This window comes from Mastomys coucha, unplaced genomic scaffold (assembly GCF_008632895.1).
Source record: "Mastomys coucha isolate ucsf_1 unplaced genomic scaffold, UCSF_Mcou_1 pScaffold21, whole genome shotgun sequence".
NCBI classification, from domain to species: Eukaryota; Metazoa; Chordata; class Mammalia; order Rodentia; family Muridae; genus Mastomys; species Mastomys coucha.
This window is the reverse complement of record NW_022196904.1, coordinates 27,221,560-27,237,943: the sequence shown is the minus strand read 5'-3', so window position 1 is coordinate 27,237,943 and position 16,384 is coordinate 27,221,560.

Here is a 16,384-nt window from a genome sequence, read left to right as displayed (position 1 = left end):
ATCCTTTCCTAATGGTAAACAAAAGTCACTAAGCTGGAGTTCAAGGCTGCCCAAATTACAAAAATCTCTGGATGATGATTCCCAAGATCTTAAATTCAGGTGACAATGATGTCAGAGGGTAGTCCCTGCCCAGCCTCCAGGGGCCACCAATCAGTCACCAGTTGTCAGCACATGTCATTGACAAACAGGCCCCCTTCTTTCCCCATGCCCACTATTCCTATTCCATCTTAGCACAAGCTAGAGCCTTCCTCTACTTGCTGTTTGAATCTCTCTGGTTTTATGCTGATCGTTAACTAAGAATATTTCCCTCCGGAGATTTATTACATTAATGAGCTCTGAAATTACTCATAGCAATTAAGTATATTGTTTTTAAACTCTTCAGAAATCATCAAAACACATCGTCTGTTTTCAAAGAAGCATAAATAAAAGGGTCTACCGTGTTTCTAAACATCCCCAGCAGCTCCTTTCATACAGCTTTGGGGTCCTCAGCTTCCCAGACTCCAAGGTAGACATGTAAACACCCAGCTAAGAGATGCTCAACCTCCCAATGCAGTGATGGCTTTGCTCTCTAGAGGTCTGGAAGCTAAGGCTCAACAGCCAGGCAGGGATGGTGATGGTGGAAGATGTTGCAAAGCCTTTGGGATGGGAGACCTGGTTGGTAGTGGCTGGTTCCTTGGAGGTAAGGGGTTTGAAGTTATAGCAGACCCCACTTCCAGCCTTAACTCTCCACTTCCCGGCCATCCATCAGGATCATAGCAGCTACCTCATGCTCCTGTCACCATGGCAGGAAGCCATTCTGTTACCATGCCTTCCCCAATGGTCTATGTACCCTGAACCATGCACCAAAATACATCCCTTAAGTTGCTTTTTCCATCAAGGACTTTTGTTGCATCAAGAGGAAAGGTAACCAGTACATTGCCCCATCTAAAGACCCCACTAGGGTGGGCCCAGTGCCTGGACCAGTATATGCCCTTCCTTAATGAAAGAGGTGCCCCTTACAGCCCATCTTAAGGATCTGCCCACTCTTGAGTCATTCCTACAACCATGGAACAAAAAACTGTAATTGGTGCATACTCATCCAGCAAGGAAACTGAGACACCACTGCCCAGGCTGAGCTACATTCCGAGCCTATCTGGATTACCTCTGTGGGAGGTGCCTCACATGGATCATGCCATGGGTTCTGCATTGGCTTCAGCTAATGGGAACCCAGTAAGAGCTTGGAGGGAGGGAGGAGAACCATGGCCTGTCCCTTTCCCTGCTTGCTTTCATTGTGATTCCTCTCCAAGCAATTCCAGGTTGTTCTCCGCAACCGTAACGATCAGGCTCCAACATAAACAATTCTTCACTAAACAGTTTTTCCTTCATTTCTACCCTTTGGGGTTTTGGGGGTTTTGTTTGTTTTGTTTTGTGTTTTGGTTTGGTTTGGTTCTTTTCAGATAGTGTCACTCTATGTACCTGAGGTTAGCCTTGAACTCATGTGCCTCCTCAATTAGCCTCCAGAATGCTAAGAGTATAGATTTGTGTCACTACGTCTAACAGCCACTGAGCTTTGAATCTGCCACATACCTGCTGCTGGATTTGCATCTGAAAAAGACATGTGTGACTTACCAATCCACACTGCCTAGAAAACACATTGTCTGAGAGAGAGAGACAGAGAGACAGAGGGGGGAGGGAGGGAAGGAGAAGGGGAGAGAGAGGAAAGGGGTGAGGGAGGGAAGGGGGAAGGAGAGGAGAAAGAGAAGAAGGAGGAGGAGGAAGAAGAAGAAGGAGGAGGAGGAGGAGGAGGAGGAAGAGGAGGAGGAGGAGGAGAAGGAGAAGAAAGAAAGAAAGAAAGAAAGAAAGAAAGAAAGAAAGAAAGAAAGAAAGACCTACCTTTTAAAATAAATCATTTATTCACTCTACCTCACTCTCTGCCCCTGCCTCCCAGTTACCCCACCACCCCCTCTCCTTCCCCTCTGAGAGGGTGGGGCCCCCTGGGTATCCTTCCACTCTGACATATCAAGTCTCTGCAGAGCTAGGTACATCCTCTCCACTAGGGTCAGTCAAGACCAGAATGAAGATTTAAGAGTTCCTGTGGATGCCAGGCACAGCTCAGTAAAATATTTGCCAAGTATGCATAAGACCCCAGTACCCCATGTATTTGTAGCCTGGCTTTTTGCAGTGTGGCTGTCAGGGGAGGACAGAAGGGTCAACCCAAGGAGAATGGTTTGGACCTGATGGCTCAGGTGTCCTCAGAGCCCTGCCGCTCAGCCCAGAAGACACTCTCAGCTCTGCTGTGAGTTCTAGAGTCCTAGAGTCACACGTACACTACACAAAGAGAACACCAAGGGTTATCAAGCCCAGTACTGAGCACGGAATACCCGAAGGCCCTTCTAGAACCTTAGGGTCCCGAATCAGAGGAACCCTGATTGTTCTAGGCCCAGGATACCAGGTGGAGCATCTTCTTACTCCATGCTGCAGATCCCTACTCACAGTGCAGGGTGTTGGCCACCCTCCAAGCCCATGGGACGGCAATGTCCCCAAGGAAGCCTCGGGACCAGAAAGGCAGAGTAGAAGTGACTCTTCTAATTCCCTCATGTCTTTGTTTCCCATCTGGAAGCTGCAAGGGCCCCTTACACTGTCCTCTCCCACTAATCCCATCATTGTCACATGGACAATGCATCCACTCTAAGTCTACCAGATCCTTCCTTCTTCATAAAGCCAGACTATAGCACCCTCCCCAAGCTCCCCACAGCCTTGCTAAGTCACCTCTTGCTGCATAGATCATCCGACAGTGGCCCCAGATGGCAGGTTATATTTTCTGCCTCCCACTTTCCATCCTGTCCCCACGGCTCATGGCCCCCACACCCTAGAGACACTTGCCTAAGGGTCTAAAGCAGTAAAACAGAGAAAATGTAGGTTATAATGCAGAGAATGAACACCTAGACCACCCAGGCCACTTTAGAGAGGAACAAACTGACAGGCCCAGCAAAAAGAGTATGAAACACAAAAACCTGGGTTCAAAACTAAGGGATCCAGACCCCTGTGGCTGTTGTAACCCTTACTTTACCTCTCAAGCATGATGTGAGAAGGCCAGCTCAAAGCAGTCCAGGTCATCTGGCCTTGGAGCACTGGGAAAGGCATCATCACTTTTATATGTATATGGCCCTGGAAGTGTGTGTGTGTGTGTGTGTTTGTTTGTTTGTTTGTTTGTTTTTTGTTTTCTCTCCCTTAAAAACAAGGTCTCACTATAGAACAGGCCTTTCTGGAACTCACAACATAACTCAGTTTAGCTCCACACTTGCAATCTTCCTGCCTCAGCCTTGGAAGAGCTGGGATTGCTTTGAGCCTCACCCCCACACCCAACATACACACACCACACACACATACACACACACACACACACACACACACACACACACACACACAAACATACACACCTGGCCCTCAGAGCTTTTTTTTGTTTTGTTTTGTTTTTGTTTTTTTGAGACAGGGTTTCTCTGTGTAGCCCTGGCTGTCCTAGAACTCACTCTGTAAACCAGGCTGGCCTCAAACTCAGAAATCTGCCTGTCTCTGCCTTCCAAGTGCTGGGATTAAAGGCGTGTGCCACCACTGCCCAGCCAGAGCTTTTATTAAGTTCGGCAAAGCTGGAACTGGCTGCACTGTGGCCTTATTGATGAGGTGGTGAATTTGGTGACTTCCTGCCTTCATAATGCAATTGCCATAAATAAATGTATGAAGCCATCAGATTTTTGTTTCTTTTAAATATTTTTAGAAATTCCTTGAGAATTTCATAGAATGTATCAATTCCTCCCCTAAACTCCTCCCAAACCCACATCCACCATCCTCCCTTCAACCTTTTTTTTCTTCTCCTTTTGTTAATTTATAACCCATCTGCTCCTGCTTGTGTTGTACGTAGTCATGGATGTGAGGTTGTCTACTGGAAAAGGGTTCACCAACCAGGGACCACACACTTAAAGAGAACTCAATCTCCTTCCCCTAGAATCCTTCCACTGTCAATAACTCCTCCGTTGGAGGTGGGTTCCTCACACTGGCCCTCAGGACAGACCGCTGCTCTCTGCAGGTCATTCTGGAATCTCAGACTGTGAAAGAGTTGGGTGGTTTATTAGAGAGGGGCAGGTCTTCAACTTCCTAAATAGAACCATTATTTCTCAGATGGAGGGGGTTGGGAGAAACTGTTCAAATACCTAAGGCTGGGTGTACAGCACAGATCCTTGTCTCTAAAACTAAAGTTACTGTGTAAAGAAAGGCATTTAGAGCATGTCTGCGGTGAACACCCAAGACAACAAGCAAACCAGGAAGATGTCATGTCAGGAGTCACAGACCCAAGCCCAGAGTCTTCATCCCACCCTGAGGCTGCCCCCATCACATCCCACCTCAAAGCAGGTGTGTCTTCACTGGGACATCATCCATTGACACAGCAGAATCAGGGGTCAACTTGGGGACAGCTCAGATCTATCAGGACAGATTTGTCCAGAATGACATGTTTAATAGTGCCCTCCATGGAGAGGAGAGACCCTTAGCCACTGGCAGGCATGCAGGCATCGTGAGATGACAGAAATAAAACTGAACAATGTCGCTTGTCATCCTTAAGAAGGGATTTTCACATCCGTCCTTCATCCAAGAAGCACTGCACTTAATGAATGAATCCTGAATCATGACACAAAAATGATGAAGATAGGGGAACTATACAGAGGTCAACAAATGTATTTAACCCATAAAGTCAAGGGACCTATTCATGTCTGTGGATGGTACCACTTATAGACACTGTCCCTATGCAGTGGTGGGAAGCGGGGCAGAGACAGAGATAATGAGCAAGACAAAGATTCCTGCAAAAACTGCCAGGAAAGAACAATCTTAAAGGAAGAAAGAGAGAGATGAGAGAAAGGAGGGAAAGAGAAAAAAGAAGAAGGCTCTGAGGTCTCTGCTCCAAAGGAGAACCTTAGCCCAGTATGGTGGTGTCTACCTGTGATGCCAGCTCCCAGGAGGCTGAGGCAGGTGTGTCACACATTGGGCCCATCCTGGCAATAGACAGATCCCTCTCTGACTATGGGTGGGTCTGTGGCTAGTAGAAGACCAGGTGTCATCAGTTCTGAATTTCCACAATAGCACCCACGGTATGCACATACAAGGAAATGGTTTCTTGGCTGTGTTCACCTTTCCTTAACATCTGAGCATTAAGAAGCCTCAAGGTCTGATCTCTGCCATAGTTTGGATGATAACAGCAAAGAAATGTAGAGCTGAGGAGATGGCTCAATGGGCAAAGTGCCTGCTGCAGAAGCATGAGGGCCTGAGTTCAAATCCCTAGTAACCAGGTTAAAAACCAAGCATGGTGGCACACATCTACAACCCCAGCACTAATGAGGTGGAGTCAGGAGCATCACTGGAGCTCTCTGAGCAGACAACCCTGCTAAATGTGTGAACTCTCTGCTCACACCCTGTCTCAAAAAGTAAGGTGGATCATGACTGTGGAAAAAACCCAGTACTGACCTCTGATCTCCGACCTCCACACCCACCTGCACAGACTCTTGCATCCACAGTGGCATGCACACCCAACCCCTCACTTTCCATACACGGTAGAGATGCTGGACCTTCCAGGAAATCTAAAGAGTTCCTATTGGAAGCCAGATTCTAAGGAAAGTGTCTTTAGAGTTGAAAGCGCTTTCTGTATTGAGTTCCGTCCCAAAGCTCCTTTTTTTTTTCTTTCATCACAGGGATTCTGAATTTCCTTTGAAGAATCTCTGCCCTGCCCCTACATCCAAATCACAGAGTTTACATCAGATTGACATTACAGATGCCATCAGAATTGGATGTTAATGTTTGTACATCAATAGATACATGGCTTTGACAAGACCCATGTATCAATGACCCAATCCTGGCCAAGCAACGATAGTCATAAGTACATCAAGATTATAATCACAGGAAACACAGATACTCATATGCCAAGAGAGCTGGAGGCTCTTGGAAGATGTAAACCAGAGCATGAGGACACTCAGGATGAAGGCAAAGCAGTAACACCTATGGTCTTTTACTCTGCTGGATCCAACTTCACTTGAAGCAGACTTGTCTTAGAACATTTTTGTTTACAAAAGCTAAAATCCTTGCTTTGAATGGTTTTTCCTAACCTGCAGTATTCCCAGAGTATTGGAATTCCTGTCTAGATCCTTGTGTCCCAAGGCACAACAGACCTTCCAATTCCTAGAAAGACACTTAGAGGCACAGATAATCTGGGCAAGAACAGCTAACAACCTCATTGTCCCCACACGCACCCACCCCTGTATCCTCTGCTCATTACCAACCTCCTCATTTTTAGTCTTCAAGCTCCCAACCAGTCTCTTTGCTACTTCGTAACTGCACCTGCCTGTGGCTGTCACTTGTGAGCCAGGCACTGCAGGTCCAAGGATGGGAAAAATGAAGGTTTATTCTGCCTCCTCCTCCTATCTTGTTCTCCACAAAGAGACTGCACTGTGTGATCTGAAAAAAATAAAATAAAATAATTTCAGTTTGATTGCTTCATCCATGAGTAGGAAATTGTCCTTACAACACATTTACTCACCCCTCTGCACAGCTCCAACCCTTGAGCTCCCCAGTCTCGCCTTCATGACCTCCTTGCTGCGGTGAGGTCTTTTTGGCTGCACCACTTCGTGTTCCCAGTGGATTTCACACGCATACCCACCCAGGAGCTATCTCAGATCCATAAATGGAGAACACACACACACAGAGAGAGAAGCACACATGCATACATGCACGCACAAACACCAGTAAATTTTAAAATGCCTTCGCTAATTCAAAGTCTGGGCACTCCTAAACCTTTCCCTGCCACCCCAGGCCCAACTGGGGAAGTAGCCAGTGGCCACTTACTCAAAAGCTCACATGGCTGGTTGGCTTTACTCCTGCCATACTGAGTCCCCTCCTTCTCCCCACCCCCAACCCTACTCCCCAACCAGGCATCTTACCCAAGCAACTCCAGGTGTCCCAGCCATTGACTGTCCCCAGTTGGGGACAAGAACCTTCAGCTACTGGACATACAGGTTTAAAGCATTAGCACCAATCTCCAACACATCCTCTTCTATAATTATTACTGATAGGATACACACATGCCCGTGTGTGTGTGTGTGTGTGTGTGTGTGTGTGTGTGTGTGTGTGTCCTAGGGACTCCATCCAGTGCTGCTTCTATGTACATGTGTTTAGAGCTGACCCTTTAGGACTGGATTGGATAACAGTTTGGGGAGCTGGCGGGAGGGGCCCGGGGGGGGGGGAGCTTCTTGGAGGAAAACTAACTGCTGTCTCTCAGCAGGCACAGACTGCCTGCTGCTCTTCACCTAGGTGTGAACCTCATGAAGTGGATTTGATCTCCGGACTCTGAACCATCAGTGTTGTAAGGAGACTTACAAAATCAGGCAGTGGGAGAGCACACCCCCACCAAGGCTGCAGACCCAACCAAGCAAATGTTGGGGGAGGGGGATAAACTATGGCTTCTACATGACCAGCATTCAGACTAGAGCACATGAAGGGGCTTGGAAACCCTGCATGAGTAGAAGGGACCTTAAACATCGTCACCTCCACTGACAGGTCTAGAAAAGACTCACTTCTGCAAGTGGCCTTAAGGTCTGTGTTGGATGCTGTTATTGAGGGGCAGCTCGGCTCTCACCTCGCTCAAAGGCAGTACCAGGCTGAAACTCTGAAGCACTCCCTTGATCTAACCGTGTGTCATCTAAACGTGTCTCTAAAGCCTTAAAGCTCCTCCCCTTATGATTTTCCGGACTCTTTTTCCTACCCCTTCCTGCCCTAGAAGTTCTTTCATGGAAATCCAGCAATCATAACCCCCTGTGCGCTTCCTAGTTCTATGTCAATTTGATGCAAGCTAGAGTTATTTTCATCTGAGAGGAGGGAACTGCAACTGAGGAAACGCCTCCATAAGATCGGGCTGTAGCCAAGCTTGTTAGGACATTTTCTTACTGAGTGCTTTAAGGGCTGGGAGTGTTGATACATACTTAAAATCCCAGTACTCAGCAGGCTGACTCAGAAGGACTATGAGTTCAAGTTCAGCATAGGCTGTATAGGGAACTGTGTTTCAGGGGGAAAAAAATGAGGAGGCTAGAGAAACAGCTCAGCAGTTAAAGCACTTAATGATCTTCCAGAGGACTCCACTCAGTCCCCAGCACTCACATGATGTAATTCCAGTTCCGGGGATCCAGCGCCCTCTTGTAGCCTCACCAAGAACTGCATGCATGTGGTAAACAAGCACATGCAGACAAAGCATTCATACACATAAAGTAAAATAAGTATAAGTCCTTTTTAAAAACTTTTTTAAAAAAAATAAAAAGAGAAATAAAGAAGTCCATTTTGAAATGCTGTGAATGACAGCAAAACCCAGCCCTTTCCCTTACCCTCCTCTCACAGTGGCCTGCCTCACCCCAGCATCTCGGACTAGCAAAGAAACCCATTAGCTCCTGGTAAATTAAGAGCATGCCAGCATCCATATGCAGAGTAGGGGGACAGTTTGTGGCTTCAGAGGGGAGTGGGTAAGTAAACATGAAGCCTACCGTATTGAGGTTGATCAATATAGGCCACTCATCGCTAACTGTCACCCGGCTTTCTTGTTTCCAGGAGTCACATGGTGGGTGACAGTCACAGACTTTGATGGATTCTGACACAGACGAGAAGTCTGGCTTCTCGAGACAAGAGATGCAAAGGAGGGAGAGACAGTGAAGTTAGCAGACAGGGACGGGCTCAGGGCATCTCTGACAGGTCAAGCCAAGGAGGAAAATTAGAAAGGAAAGTCACTTGGCCACCATGTGTGCTGGAGTTGGCTGGGACAGCTGGAAGAAATATCACCCAGCCAGATCCCTGGCCTGGATTGTGATACATGCATGCAGAGGGTTATCAATAACCCTGCATGATTAATGCTAATGATTTATGTTAATTTTGCCATAAGCTTTATTTGTGCCCGGTGTTGAGTTTAAAGATGTCAAATCATTTCTTAGGAGGGTGTTAGAGATTTTTAAAAGCCAAATCTGAACTATAAGGGCTGACATTCCATATATCACGGCTCCACACTCTTTGAGTCCAGGGTCACCATTCCCCTTGTAATTGCCTCTCGTCCAGCAATGAGTTCTTGGAACAAGGCCCCACGTGGGAGTTTGGGTGACTGCAGAAGCATGAGCATGCAGGGTCCCTTCTCTGGTTGGAGAAAGAGGCACAGACTTCAGAGCACGCAAGAAAGCTACAAATGGCTGGTAACCCTACAACCTCTCTACACACAAATGAGGTGAGCCACAACATGCTTACGTGGTGTTATCCTGGCAGGGGTGGAGAGTGGGGGGTACATGTTAGTTACACCTCTTCTGTAGCCTCAGTTTCCCTTCTGTGAAATTAGGGTTAAGGGAGAGCCTCAGCTTACTTCATGAGAAAGCCGGGAGGCTCAAATTTTGTCACTCTATGGAAAAGCTTTGCTCTCTATAATGCCCACCCCCAAATCTAGTGTGTACTAGATTGTATTCCTGGGGGTGCTCTGAGCATGCACTACTTCCATATAACTCAGTCATGGCGACTAGGAGCAGAGAACAGATCTGACCTTCAGGTGGTCAGCTTACCTGTTACTTCAGGTTACCCTGTTCCCATCCTGCCCCTAGTCATTGATCCTAGAAGCCCCTTAGGTGCTGCCTTTCCTCACCTTTCATGCACCAACATAGGGGTGGCTAACCTTATGCTAGGAGTCAGAGTCTGAGAAGAGTGAGAAGGGTAGGGCAAGTACCAACTTAAACCTAGCTAACACCAAGGCTCAACTATGAGCACCTGACATAGCATCTACATACATGGGCACCCACCTTGCAGGGCATCTTAGACAGGCAGATACCGAAACAATAAAAAGAGGGTTGGCTTGATGCAGTCACCAACATGTATTATCCTAAATATATCTGGGAATTAGAGAGGCCCTGGGAACATCAGCCTTGTATATCTGCCCTAGATGTCTCTCACTCCTGGCACAGAGCCCCATTGGTGCTATCTAGAGACCTCTACTGACCTGTGTCCTCCAGACTCCCTGCTTCAGCTCCAGTAATCAGAGTTCCAGCAGTGTTGCCACCTGTAAATCAGTCACCCAGTTTTCTGGTTTCAAAATGAATCTCTTCCCGCTCTCCCCGACAAAGTCCAGATCCAAGCCTAAAACCCAACCCACGATGCCTAGTCCATCCTATCCTCCCCCTTCTTAGCTGTATCTCTTGCTAGAAATCTATTATCTGTAGCTTAAAATCAACTATTTCTCTACGGGTTCGGACCAAAAGGAAATATTCTATCTGCTTTCTTGGTTTCCTGGGATGGAGCTCCACAGAAGCCAGCGTGGTCCAGGCTGTACGGCGCACACCTGTCAAAACATATGGCCCCTACCATTTATCAACTAATCTGTTCCAAGAACAGATAGGCAGTATCAGCAATCTGGTATTGATCTGTACAGGCCCCTGCTATTGTTCATCCCTGCAACCCGAATGGCAGCAGGAATTAATGAAAGAGACTAAACAATGCAGAGCAGTCACTCAGCCCCACAACTTTGTTGGCTCTTCTCATTAAGTTGGGCAAAGTTTCCCCAGTGAACTCAGAAGCTCTATTTAGAGTAGTGAGCCCAGGCCAACCTTCTCTTCTCTCCATGGTCCAGCTGCTGGCTTCTCTGGGCTGGACTTGGCTCAGTGATGCTCCAGAGTCTTTCAAAGGTCATGGTTGTAGCAAGTTAATGGCATGTGAGAACCCATGTGATCTCTCCCAGAGTCTGGGCAGAAAGATACTTTCCTCTATAGCCCCTTTGTAATTCTGCTTAAGCCATTATTGTCTTGGATGAGTGGGTGGGTGGATGAATTATGTGTGGATGGATGCATGGAGGGAAGGATATTTGGGTGTACACATACATTGATACATGATAGATGAAGAGACAGATGAGTAGGTGCACCCATGATGGATGGATCTGTGCATGCATGAATGGATGCATGGATAGAGAGATGGATAAGTGGGTGATTGAATAAATGAGTGCATCCATGGATGGTGGATAGAGGAAGAGATAAATGCATACATGCATGGAGTCAGGGATGGATGATGAATGGTTGGGTGAGTGGATGCATGCATGCATACACATATGGATAGATGCATGCATGCATGCACATACAGGTAGATATGTGTATGCCCAGGTGAACATGAAGACAGATAGATTGAAGGGTGGAGGATGGAGGGCTGGGTGGATGAATAGATATACAATAGATGGTTCTGAACCAACAGAGATGAGAAGTCATGAGTACACTGTTCTCAGGGCCATGAACCCACAGTAATGTACCTACAGTGGAGCACAGTGGTGGACAGCCCAAAGATATCTCGTTCCCTACACATGATAGCCAGGAATGTTATTCCAACCATGATGGAGCAACAGGAGCCACTGAGGTGCAGTGGATGAAGACTCATCTTCCATCCCACAAAGACAGTCTCAAACACCAGACCTCACAGAGAGGAAAATAAAATGTACTCACTGCCTGGAACAAACAAGGGTCCAATCTCCAAATCCCCAAAGTACACATCCTAACCCTGCCTTCTAGAAGTCTCAAACCTACAGAGGGGCCAAACCACAGTCCTAGGCTAGCTAAGTCACTGACTGAAGCTGACACCAAGTGACAAAACCCTGTTCCTCTAGGAATGGCCCTTTGCAATGCTGCCTGAATTGCCTGCAGAGATAGCAGTAGCCAGTGTATCCGCTCATGCTAGGACAATGTGCTCCTCCTATTTGGGAGGCCTCTTCCTTGGCATGGAAGAAATTTCAGCAGGGAACAGGCCAAGAATGGAGCGTTTTGCTTAGCTTGAGCTGGACATGGAAGGCCATTCACCCCCATCTATGAGATGAAGCAGAGACATGGAGTGTTACCAGCATGGACTCGCTCAGCTGACCAGGGCCTCCAGAGGGGCAGGAGACATTTCCAGTCTGCAAAAAGCACAGACCAAGGGGTCAAGCCAGGCCAGCCAGGCATGTGACGTGCCATTCTCCAAGGACCAATGGCAAATTGCCTAGGCTGTTTCCTCAGAAGTCAATCTGAGTATTAGAGCTGTCCCCCTCCACTTCTGCCTTAGTCCCTCCAGCTTCACCCGCACACTGGTCCTCCCCAAGGGCCAGGTCACACACCTGCATTGTCAGAGAGGTGAAAGCAACAGACACTTGGGCTTTCCATGAAAGATAACAAGTGTGGATGCGAGGGAGTGGGCAAAGTACAGAAATGTAGTGTGTGAAACCTGGATTTGTTGTACTTCTGTTGCTGTGATAAAATCCCATGGCCAAAAAGTAACCAAAAGAAAAAGAAAAAAAGAAAGAAAAGAGTTTATTTTGGTTTATGTTTCCAGAGAGATGGAGTCTGTTAATGGTGGGGAGGGCATGGCAACAAGCAACCAGAGCAGGAAGTTGGCTGATCACATTTTCATCTACACAGAGGAAACAGCAAACAGGAAGAGAGGTGAGGTTATAATTCCTCAACGCTTTCCCAGTAAGATACTTCCTCCAGAACACTCCACCTCCTAAAGGTGCCGTAACCTCCTGCAGACAGCGCCATCACCTAGAGACCAACTGTTTACAAACATGTGCCTATGGGAGACATTTATCCTTCAAACCACCACATTCCCCCAATGCTATGGTGTGTGTAGGATTTTAGCTTTTAGCACACTCCCCAAAGGTTCAAGTACTGGAAGCTCTGTCTCCAGCATGCTAATAATAAGAGGGTAGGACCTTTAAGAGTCATGGCCTAGTGAGAGAGTTCACTAAATCACTAGGGAGCTGCCTTTAGATGGGAATACGTTTTTAAGGAAACTGAATTACCTCTCAGAACAGAACAACAGAAATGGACTTCATAACACTCCTTATTCTCTGACTTTCCTGACACCTCATGGCTACCCACAAGCATCCTTCTATCACTAGGGATACAGCCAAGGAGGCCCTTACCAGAAGCTATGACAATGAGGAAACCTGATCTTAGATGTTTGACTTCTAATACTGTGAGGAAAATACACATACTCTAAAGTACCAGTCGTATATATTTTGTTATAGCTATGGAAAGCAGACTATCACACACACACACACACACACACACACACACACACACACACACACTTCTGGGTTCCCAGATAATTTTTGCTTGATGCTCACCAGTGAGTAGGGCAGAGGCTGGGGACAGAACATTGTCTATTTGACATCATATTGGCAGACTTTGCACGACAAAAGAAGGTGCCTACACATAGCCCAGTGCTAACCACAAGACCTCAAATTGTGCCTCCCCTACTGTTGAACTATTATTCAGGTAGAAATAAAGTGTCCCAGAGGAAACTGGGTTCTGCTGGGACCTGAAAAGATACAAATCAGGATCATACCTTGTCCCATTACAGCAGAAAATCCACAAAGCTCCAAGAGTGTGCTGGAGGGAAATGGGTTTGGAGGGTATAGAGGGACCACCAGCAGAGGATGACATGGGCAAGAAGCAGGTGTAGCACAGAGAAAGTTGAGGGACATTTTAAAAGAACTCCTGTTGTCTTCCAAGAAATAGCCATAGACCCGAGCAGCAGGCTCTGTACCACTGTCACTTAGTGTCCTAGTTAGCACTTGGAACACAGCTCTGCACATGAGGACCTACTGGGCAGGGCCAGCCATGATTGCGCTGGGAGCTTAGAATGGGAAGATGAGCCACAGTGGCACCACTCAATGTTCAGGACAAAGCCATTAAGCCCAGTCCCCACACAGTCGTCAGCCACTGTGGGTTGACACGGCACAGAATTCTGGGAAGCCAATCAACACAGCCCACGAGGCAGCTGCTGACGTCACCCTTTAAGCAGGGGGCCTGGAAATGGGACAAACAGGCTCTGACACCAGAGGGACTCTGCTGGAACATGAGCAGCTTGGGACAGAGCTGACTCTGAGCTCAGCATTAGATGATGCTCTGCCCACTCTCTGCATGCCTGCTTTGCCTTGCCAGCCTCAACGCGTGCCTCTGCAGCCACCACATCCCTTTAACATCCTGCACCCAGGTGCTCTCAACCTTGCGGGCACTGTGCACAGGCTTTCTTGTCTAGGTCAGCTTCAAGAAAGCTCACAGAGAAGAAGACATGTACCCGAAGCCCCTTGAATGGTGATGCTAACTTGTCTCCAAGATGGCTCCGATGAGGCCACACCCATGGTGCCAGCACACATTGGTCTTTCCACAGGACATTGCTTTGAAAAGTTCCTTCGCTATCTGAAGTTCCTTGAGTGAATTAGATGTCTGCTCGCTGAATTCTTCTTAGGGCAGTGAACGCCAAGGTCTCCTCCCTGTCTTCTGTCCATGGGCATAAGCAACTTCATTTTGACATTAGCGGCAAGCTTGCTAGGAACATCTGCTCTAAGATGACTTGATAGGTCTCTCTCATTCATATTCATATTCTCTCTCTCTGTCTCTCTCTTTCTCTCTCTCTCTTCTTCTCTCTCTGCCTAATACCAGCAAATCATCAGATGCTCAAGGAAAAAAGCAGATACAGAGGCTGAAGGACATATGGAATGGTCAAGGGTGCAGGGAGGGGACACATGGAGTAAGAAGAAAGAAAACAAGACCAGCCCTTCTCATTATGGACCTCAGAATGCAGCCGTGAGAGTTGAGTTCAACCCTCACAACCAACAAGACACACAAAGCCCAGGAACATGGAGTTAGAATGCCTCCAGCATATCAACCTCCAACATCCCCTTCCTGAAAGTTATGGATTAAATATAAAAAAGTTTCCCCATAGTCCATGTGTTCCAGGCTCAGGATTTGGTTGGATCTTAAGGTCTCTAATGTCAACAATTGCCACTGCTGGAGGTACACATGCATGAGAGAGGAGGCTAGGGAGGGAAAGAGGGAGGGAGAGAGGAGGTTAGGGAGGGAAGAGGTTAGAGAGGGAGAAGGTTAGGGGAGGAAGGAGGGAAGGAGGGAGGGAGAGAGGAGGTTAGGGAAGGAAGGAGAGAGGGAGGTTAGGGAAGGAAGGAGGGAATAGGTTAGGGAAGAAAGGAGGGAAGAAGGGAGGGAGGAGGTTAGAGGGAAGGAGGGAGGGAAGGAGGAGGCTAGGGAGGGAGGAGGTGAGCTCACACTGGAGGAAGAAGTCCTCTAGAAAAGGACACAGAGGCTGTATATTATCCCAGGCTCTTTCCTGCCTCGCTTCCTTCTTTCTGGCTGTCAGGAGGTAACTGTCTGTGCTCCACCACACCCATTCTGCTATACCCTGTCTCCAGCCCTACAACAAGGGATCCAGCTGATGCCATGATCAAACTAAACCATCCCTTCTTCAAGTCCCTTATGTAATTTTCCCCAAGCACCTTATCACCTTGATAGAGAACTGACAGACACACTGAACTTCCACATCTCCTGCCCAGAGTTCAGCCACGGTTCAGCCAGAGTCAGCTCTGCCCTCACTCCCCCAACTCCCCGCCTCTCAGATAAGCATGGATGTGGATGCGGGAAGCCACCTTGGCAGAATGTCTGGCACTCCAGTGGCTAAGAGTGCAGGGAAGTGGGCTCGCTCACCCTCTGAGCGCTCCACCGTTTTTCGTTTTTTTGTTTTTTTGGGTTTTTTTTGGCTTCTCCTTGCCAACTGGGACATGTCACACTGCCTAGCCTCAGACTGGCCCAAACCCATGATGATCCATCGAGGGAAGCTGACATGATGCCCAGACAGTTTTAGGTCTCATCCCTTCTGAGGGCCATAGCTAAGGCTACCTTGCAGGTCCAAGATGCAGGAGAAAGTCAAAGAGTCAACTTCGCAGTCTCTGTACCAATTCTTTTTCACTTTGATAAGTCAACATTTAAAAATCAGAAGATGTTTTGGGGGTGTTGTTTTGTTTTATTTGAGACTTCTCACTCTGTAGCCCAGGCTAACCTCAAGCTTATGATCTTTCTGCCTCAGCCTCCTAAGGGCTACACCACAGATGTGGACCATAACCATACCCAGCTATTTCTCTCTTTGTTTTGAAGTTTGCTTCCGAACAATAGAGGAGGAAATAATGCTGGATGATTCTCATCCAGAACAAAAACAGTCACAGTAGTGACCTGCTCAAGAACATTCCACAGAGGTCACCAGCTTTTAGACTGATCCCCATGGGTGTCTTCTTCGCAAAGCTAGTACAGGTCTTGAATACAGACTGAGAGGAACCGGAAGGGCTCCTAGGTAGCAAGCCCCACCTTCCAGAAACCTTGGGCAATCACTTCTGTGCAGATATTCTCCAGCACATCATCAGCTTACCCTGAAACCAGTTGAATCTGGCTGACTTGAAGAACAAAAGTATTAGAGGCAAGCATACATCTCCAGGAGCCCCCTTAGGAAGGAGCCTAGGACCTGCTTTCCCCCTAATTCTCCACTGGAGGCTGGC